The sequence below is a fragment of the Notothenia rossii genome (assembly GCF_949606895.1).
Source record: "Notothenia rossii genome assembly, chromosome: 1".
Taxonomy (NCBI): domain Eukaryota; kingdom Metazoa; phylum Chordata; class Actinopteri; order Perciformes; family Nototheniidae; genus Notothenia; species Notothenia rossii.
In genome coordinates this window covers 41,524,485-41,533,849 of record NC_136912.1, presented here as the reverse complement: position 1 = coordinate 41,533,849, position 9,365 = coordinate 41,524,485, and the positions used below count along the sequence as shown (strand labels likewise).

Genomic DNA, 9,365 nt, shown 5'->3' with positions numbered 1-9,365 from the left:
CTGTTGACTGCAAATGCTCCGGAGGGTCGTTATTCACAAATAACCCTCTCTGGAAAATCCTAAATTGTAGGATAGTTTGGCCATTGAAATGCTTTTTGACTAGATTTCTAGTGAGGAGCGTATATTGTACTTTTAAAATCTACGTCCACTCGATGTGTAGGATCTATAGTTTAATAGTTAATACGAAGATTATTTGAGGTCTCGTCAGGAGAACGTTAATTTACTACGTCTTTCCCCACAGCATCCATGTAAGGTTAGCGTCACTCAAAAAAACGATTATAGGTCTGAGTTACTCCAGTCGATCTATTTTGAGTTTGTTTAATGAAAAATATATATGTTTTGAACTGAACATATTTATATCTAATAGAACCAACATATAACTATGTGATTTTAAATTAACATGATTTTTTTACGTTGATGCAAGGGGTGAAACATAATTGGATTTAATTATACCAGCTAAAAAGCATGGCTTTTAAATTAGCAAGATTCAATTAGTTTGACCTGACGGGAATGGAATGCATTGGTTTAATGACACCTGCTTTTTGACGCATGACGTCGTAATCTATCGCAAGGCACACCACGGAGGAAGACCGCAGCACACACAAGGGAGACGACCCCCATGCATGTGGTAAGTAGTCCTATCTAGATTAATTAATGTATTGACGAGGTCTACAAATATGAAACATCGTTGGTATGAGGTAATATCATACACCTACCGTGAATATTGACCCGTGAAGTCAGCTAAATTGATGTTAAAGTGTTTCACAACTAGCGGCGCTAGCTAGCTTCTTGGCATATCGTGCACGGTGCCTTGCTGCCATGCACTCTAAAACGCCATATTTCCATTTTTTATCCAAATCAAAAGAAGTCATAGTGCCTGCACGTTATATCAATTAGAAATAATAATCCAACACTAGATTTATGTAAGGGCTAGTGGAGCAATAACTACTGGAATGCATGGGTGTAGTGCTGCCGGAGCGGCACTTCAGAAGCGACACTGTGCGACCAAAACTCACTGAACTAGAAGCCAGGAAAGAGCAACAAACAACTTAGTAAGATACAGAAAGAAAAAGTACATCTGTTTACAGGTGGCGCTAGACTTTTTCGCTGGATCTTAACATTTCCGTCAAAATCCATTATTACCCGTCGGTCTGTACAACGGGGGGGGGGGGGGGGGGGTGGTTTACAGTACTGTTTCACATGGGTTTTGATTTTGCTCTCAAAGTGCACCAGATTGATGCATTTAACTTCAACATTTAAACATAATTCACATTCGGCATTTACATACTAATTTAGTCTAGCAATTCAAATAATAGTTTCTAGCCCAAATTATATTGCACTTGGAGTTGGCATGCTACTGCAGATTAACCTAACCATGTCTGTTATTCACAGGTGTCCTGGGAACAAACACATTGACATTGCTGGCAGCAGGGCAACCTCTTCTTTCTGGTGGTAAGTAATCAGCATCTTTTTTTTTTTTATCAAGTTTGAAGTTTTAGCACATTGTAATCTTAAGAACTGCTTGACCTTGCTTGATTTACATCAGTAAATTACTAAAACATACAGTATAGGCGAATATAGGCTATGTTATGATGGTTGCCATAAAATATAATAATACAAATATTTTCTTTGATTTTCAGATTACAACAGTACATGTGGAACTTCAAAGATTGTGGTACGTCAGTGTCTTCTAGGCGCCTGTTGTTGAAGCATTTCAAACTAAGACATGTGAATTATGGTCGTAATTTTCGATATCCATGCGCCTATGCAACACACTCTCCATAATCGTCCAGGAGCGACATTTGGTCAGGGTCCCGTGGCGTGCAGTTGTGACGCTCCTAGGCTCCTTCAGCTTCATAAAGGGATGCAAATAGCTTTCAACTGATTACAATGTATTCCCATCTGCGGCGGGATTTGACGCTCATGGAGGCACGGCATTCGTTTGTGTCGGCTGCCCTTAAAGGCAATGTGAGCGTCCATTCCCATTGGATAACGGAGAATTGTACACCCGGAAGTAAGTATTCCCCTTACTGTCGATTGATTTTACCTATCTGAACTACTCATCGACTAAAAAACACAAGATTATCCTTGTTAATTACACAACATTGATTGGTTTAAATTGTGTGCAATGCTTTTGTATTTTTCCCCTTCGATTCGGAGAAACAAATATTTTTTCGGAGTAAAGGATGGCAGAAGACACTACACTACCCAGAATGCCCAGCTATCGTTTAGGACTACACCATGTGCTCTGTTTGACAAACCCCGTGATTAGTTCTCAAGCTCTGTGATTGGTTGACCTCCAACTGCATTCCATATGAAAAAAATGTTTTCGTAAAAGATAAAATCATACTTTATTCATCAGTGCTTGTTTTACTCTTTGAAAGTCATCACATGAATGCATTGTAATAAATTGTTCGACTGCATTAAATATATTACACATCTGTCGTAGTTCGTTATTTTTATTTATCTACAGAGATCGGGCACAGAATAGACCGGAAACTATTCTTTTACCGTTCAGTTTGAATTTCATAATAAAGTTAGTAGTAATATTTTGTTTTGATATTATTGTTTTTTATTAACTGCTAGACTGCTGGGTCATGTTAAGACCATCTTTTCTGTGTTGCTGTGGGTTTTTTCCATCGCTTTTGTGTTACAAATATCAAAACAATAACTAAATATATCCGTCGTAAACTAAACCAGAAACAGCAGTATATTTTATTTTGTTAACACTGTAAACTTGACAGCTTTTTAACCCAAACCACATACTGGTTAAAGCACGTTATTACATGTTTATAGTAATGCAATGCAGGTAGATTGTGTTGCTTTTTAATCACTGTTTAAAATGCCTTTTTCTTAATGTCTTTTATTATGAACTACTTGTACTTGTTGCTAGGGACGCTGCTATCGATATTGTGTTTCGCAACATGTTCTCTATCTATGGCACGTCTCTACTGGGAGTTGTAGTTTTAAAAGACGTTTTCGTATTTCCCATAATAAGAAGTTGCCAGTATACTGTGTACATCCCTGGAGGTTTAGGGGATAGGAAACACTCAAATTTAAAACATGTAATTAATAAATGGGTGAAAATTGCTTGTGCCCATAATGGGCAGCATTAATATATATACCCACATGACAGCTAAGGTCAGAAGAGCTTTATTTAACAGCTGGTCTTATGTTTGTGACCCCTCCTGTTGTTAATTGATAACATTACATTACATTGCATTACATTACTTGATAAGCCTAAAACATGCACTTGTCAAGGTTCAGAGGCACATTTAGCAAATATGACAGTAGCCATCGATCATCTTAAGATAAGATATACTTTATTGATCCCAAGTTGGAAACATTTACGTTACATCAGCATGTGTAACAGTTGTAAATATGCAGTGGTGTTTATTTGTAAATCATTTAGTATAATCACACAAATTCTGTGTTTTATATTTAATAATTCTGTGTTCTTTATTTAATGATTGTTCAATACCTGACTAGGCCGCAGATGAAATATCTACATCCTATAAGAGTATAATACATATGTATAATATCAGTTGAAATAAGTGCTTCAACATAGTTAACATTGCTGGAGGTATGCACAAATATTGATATATGTCTTGTAATGCACTATTGAGTAACCTGCGACCCAAGTTTTTCATTCATTGCATAACTACACCGTTTGTGAATATGATATGTCAATAAACCTTAGAAAATCTTGAAATCTTGAAAGGGATGTGCAAAATAGTCATTATATACAGTCTTTAATTAACTATTAGTAGAGAATAACGAGTAAGGAATACTTTATAGGGATCCTATTAATATCTAATAATAAAAATAATGAAATTCAATAACATGCTTTAACCACCAGGTGTCCCTTTCTATCAGCTGTGCACCTTTATGGTGTAAATAAAACCTATCTACCAATTGGATCAAATATAAAAGTCAGCCAAATTAGTGTTGATCCTGCGAAGAGACGTATTGTGTGAAAAGAAATGTAAGATGTTGTTTAATTGCTGATATATTTATGATCCACGTCACGTTTTCAGTGTTGGCGGCAGTTCCTCATGTTTGTCTAGAAGTCTTCTCATCAGGGCTCTATAAATAGAGAACTACGGCAGATATGTAATATTTAATGCAGCCGAACCGTGTATTACAATGCCCTTATGTGATGACTTTCAAAGAGAAAAGCAAGTACACTCGGAATAAAGTATTATTTTATTTTTTTTAAATGTTTTCGGTCTATCTGTTAATGACGATGTGATGTGAGATGTGAGACTGGAATTGCACAGGGGAAAATAATGTATCTTTAGATGCGGATTTTGTTAAACTAATACGTTTGCGCTGTGGACCAATACATTGACGGGGAAGGGGGTAGCAATAAAGATAACACCATTAAACAGTTACACAACATAACAGAAATAATATCGATAGCAGCGTCGCAACCACATTGGTAACAATGAAAACGTTCTATGGACGCAATTTCCTGAAGTATTCTTCGTAATAACTAGCAAACTAAAGATCATGTACATCCACTGCACACATAATCTGAAATAAGAACTCATATTTCTCACATCAAATGACATCAAAACGCATTTTAATGGCCAAACTAACTTTAAAATAGGCATTTTCCACCGAGAATAAAACGAAGTTCGGCCATGTTTTTTTTGTCTGCAGGGAGAAATTTGAAGATCACGTGACATAGACGCCAGCCTTTGGAATGTATGGTGAAAAAAAAAAGGGGTTTGTCAAACAGAGCACAAGGTGTAGTCCTAAACGATAGCTGGGGATTCTGGGTAGTGTAGTGTCTTCTGCCATCCTTTACTCCGAAAAAATATTTGTTTCTCCGAATCGAAGGGGAAAAATACAAAAGCATTGCACACAATTAAAGCCAATCAATGTTGTGTAATTGACAAGGATAATCTGGTGTTTTTTAGTCGATGAGTAGTGCAGATATCACTGTAAAATCAATCGACAGTAAGGGGAATACTTACTTCCGGGTGTAAAATTCTCCGTTATCCAATGGGAATGGAAGCTCACATTGTCTTTAAGGGCAGCCGACACAAACGAATTTCCGTGCTTCCATGAGCGTCAAATCCCGCCGCAGATGGGAATACATTGCAATCAGTTGAAAGCTATTTGCGTCCCTTTATGAAGCTGAAGGAGCCTAGGAGCGTCACAACTGCACCCCACGGGACCCTGACCAAACGTCGCTCCTGGACGATTATGGAGTGAGAGTGTGTTGGCCTATGCCACTTGTCCATGCACATTTAAGACTTGGAACAATCTTTTAAGTCACATTTACAGAGTCCATGCCAAACAAACATCACACCAGCGTATAGAATTATCCACATTTCACTGTCAGTTGTGTGCATGTAATTCAATTGCAACAGAGAAGGAATATTTCATTCATATAAATACACATTTGAGGAGGAATGAAACAGTGACATGTATGTTTCTAGGTTAGGGTTAGTAAGAAAGAGCTCATACAGTTTAAGGATGTATTTTTTTATTTTAGTATTACTGTGATGAGCCTGACAATTGGCTTGTAGGGTAATTTGCTCTCTGTTAGGAATGTTTTTGAGTTTTGAGTTATGTCTAATGTTTTCAGACATTTGCTATTTTAAGGAAAATGTCTGCCCATTGAATGACATTTTTGATAACATTTGAAGTACATTTTTGATACCATTTGAAGTACATTGAAGTACATTTTTGATACCATTTGAAGTACATTGAAGTACGTTTTTGATACCATTTGAAGTACATTGAAGTACATTTTTGATACCATTTGATGTACATTTTTGATACCATTTGTGAGGTTCTTTATTATAATGTGTATAATGTGTTTCAATCAGTCAATGTTAGAAAGAAAATGTTAACTTCTCACTTTATTCTAATACAGGTTTTTATTAGCACAATTGTGTTTCTGTGACTTAATGGTTCTGTTAGACTAAATTTAGTGTTATCAGCATATTATAATTATGTGACAAAATTCCATGCAATTGGATTAAATAGAACCAACATGGTAAACACATGTTAGTTAAGCTAAAGTAAAATATATCAACCTGAAGTATTAATTTTACATTGGATGAATGAGATAAACATGTGTTGTGTTGACGAAGGTAAAATATGTCAACCTGAAGTATTAATTTTACATTGGATGAATGAGATAAACATGTGTTGGGTTAACTAAAGTAAATTATGTCAACCTGAAGCATTAATTTGACATTGGATGAATGAGATAAACATTTGTTGGGTTAACAACAGTGAATCATCTATTATTTACATATTTCATTTAAATTAGAGTAACATAATGTAATTGCGTGGAATTTTGTCACGTAATTAAATCATGTTGGTTTAACAAATCATTTTTTTGAACCCTCACAGGGTGAAAACAGTATTTCCGGTCTAGAAGTTTTCATAGTAAAACCGGAAGTATTCCCCTCACTGTCAAATGATTTTACAGTCATATCTGCAGTACTCATCCACTAAAAAAACATCAGTTTATCCTTGTTGATTACACAACTAATTAATTAATTAATTGGTTTAAATTGCACCTGTGGGGATTGAACACAGCATTGAGTATGTAAGTCGCTTTGGATAAAAGCGTCTAACAAGTAACATGTAATGTAATGTAATGATTTTTCTTTTAATTAAAGAATGTAAATACTGAGTTGAGAGAATAGTCAGGGGTTTTGGGTGATGGGAGACACATCTATGGAATCAGAATTTCAATAGCTTACCATAACATGACGGATATACCTTTCTGTCTGTGAGGTTTTACACATTAGATATTAATGTGTGGAACTAAAATATGTGAAATAATATAGCAATATCCTGTAAAATTATGTGAAAACATGAATAAAACTACAAATCTTCAGATGTTATACATACACAAGTGTCCTACACTAATTGTCATGGCACACATTCTGTTGTCCAAAGGGTCACTGTTTTTGGCGCCACCTTTTGGTCATTTGTGTGACAGCCATGAATGGTTAAAATTGCCAAAATAAATAAAAGTTATTATGGCTGTGTGTACCTTATTTGTCACATCTTCAGAAACCCTGCTGAACTCATCAGGTTCAACACAAAGCCTCTCATCTTATTTATCAGAGAAAGAAACCGAGACCAGCTCTGTCGCTCCCAACCCAGCCTCACAAAAAATGTGTAATAGCTACGTTGGTTCACAGGGCCTAACTGTTAAATGACTAAACTTCATTCTTCTCCCTATTTTACAGTACCCCAATTTGGTGATTCTACCCAGTTAGGCATATTCACATAGCTTAGGACAAGTGGTTTTATAACAATTGGTCCCATGTTCTGTAACAGAATGACACACACTTAAAAATGCACTGAAGCCAATGTGCAAAGGTTAACAGTTGAGAGCACGACCTGTTTATAATCTACAAACTGACATGATGTTACTCTCCAGATTGAGACCTCTCCAACAATGTGTTGTGTTTACTCCTACGACCAAGTATACATTTATCCATTTCCTCCACACAGCCTTCCCAGCTAGAAATGTTTGGTTCTAAAAACATTCTGAGAATGTTACAGTCATTGTTCTCGGAAGGTTTTCAGGGGGAAGTTTTTGTTTGGTTCCCAGAATGTTCTTCTGAAAGGTGGGATAAAGTTCCCAAAAAACATTCTTAAAATGTTTGGTGATAACATTGTTAGAACATTAAGCCCTACTGTTCTTAAAACGTTTTCGGATTTTATATTGCATAAACCCCGTATCCCAACGGGCATTGTGGCTAAAACATCCAATGACTGAGCTTCAACGATAGTTGAGGATTATGTGTAGTTAGATGTTTTCGCCAATCAAAACCTATGAAAAAAAAATGTCTCTCTCAGAACCGAAAGGGAAAAACCTATGGGAAAAACACAAAAGCGTTGTATACAATTTAAACCAATTAATGTCATGCAATTAACTTCAGAGAAAATCATTACATTACATTACATGTTACTTGTAAGACTCTTTTATTCAAAGCGACTTACATACTCAATACTGTGGGCAATCCCCACAGGTGCAATTTAAACCAATTCATGTTGTGTAATTAACAAGGATAATCTGAGTTTTTTTTAGTGGATGAGTACTGCAGATATCACTGTAAAATGATTTGACAGTGAGGGGAATACGGTTTTATTATGAAAACTTCGAGACCGGAAATATTGTTTTCACCCTGTGAGTGTTGACGCTAACTTTACATTGACGCTGCCGTCAATAGAAATAGATAGAGGGAAAGACGTAGTATATACACCTTCTCCTGGCGAGACCTGAAATAATCTTCGTAATATCAATCAAACTATAGATCCTACACATCCACTGGACGTAGATTATAAAACTAGTGTCCCGATTCTTGTGTTGTGTCACGTTTTTAGTTTTGTGTGTCTGTTAGTGGGTGTTTTGCTTTTCTCCTTGTCATGTTTTCCTCCCTGTGTATTGTCTGGTCTTTTTTCCCTGTGTTTTCCTGTCTGTCGTTAGTTTCCCTGGTGTGTCTAATTGTTTTCACCTGTCACCCCTTCTGTGTCTCCTGTGCTAATCAGCGCCAGTCCTGCCCCTGATTATTCCCACCTGTGTCTTGTTACCCTGTGTTTTTTAATTTCCCTATCTCCCAGTGTTCAGTGTCAGTTCGTTTTTGTCTATGGTCATGGTCAGGTCTATGCTTTTGTCTTTTGCCACAGTCAGGTCTATGCTCTCTATGTGCCCTTGTGAAAGTTCTGATCCTCACTACGTGAGCGTTTTCATTTTGTTCTCCATTTTTGTAGTGACAATTTTTTGTTGAAAATAAAGTATCTTACAAATACTTTACCTCTGTCTCCCGGGTCGTGCAATTGGGTCCTACCTCCTAAGTGCTTGAGTTCTTAACTAGCCTACAATATACACTTCTCGCTAGAAATCTAATCAAAAAGCATTTTAATGGCCAAACTATCCTACAATTGAGGATTTTCCAGAGAGGTTTATTTGTGAATAATGACCCTCCGGAGCGTTTGCAATCAATGGGAGTATCAGCCCATATTCCACAAATGGTTGTTTCTTACACGACCACTAGAGGTGCTAAACTTTAAAACGTGACTATAGGTCGTAATAAGCTGTTGAACAATCGACCTATTTGGTCGTACGAGTTGAAGGACTTGTTGGTCTGGAGAGGTAATACTTATGGGTTAGGGCAGGGGTCGGCAACCCGTGGCCCTCGGGCCGCATGCGGCCCTTTAAGCCCTCTGCTCTGGCTCCCTTGAGCTTAGACCATAGGCTTAGACAAAAATAAGAAGGAAATAAAATAAAAGTATTTGTAGGACTATTTATATTTTGTTGCATGGTTGAAAATGTTTCGTATCTTGTATTTTGAGGTGATACTGTGACACATAAATAAAAA

The 9,365-nt window shown here is 36.7% G+C and overlaps 1 long non-coding RNA gene across 1 annotated transcript; it reads left to right on the top strand.

Annotated features, from left to right (window-relative positions):
* The first annotated feature begins 484 nt into the window (after positions 1–484).
* LOC307015491 lies at positions 485–2,456 on the top strand. Its single transcript, XR_013801552.1, has 3 exons — positions 485–628; positions 1,393–1,452; positions 1,641–2,456. It is a non-coding gene; the product is annotated as an uncharacterized lncRNA (long non-coding RNA).
* The last annotated feature ends 6,909 nt before the right edge of the window (positions 2,457–9,365 follow it).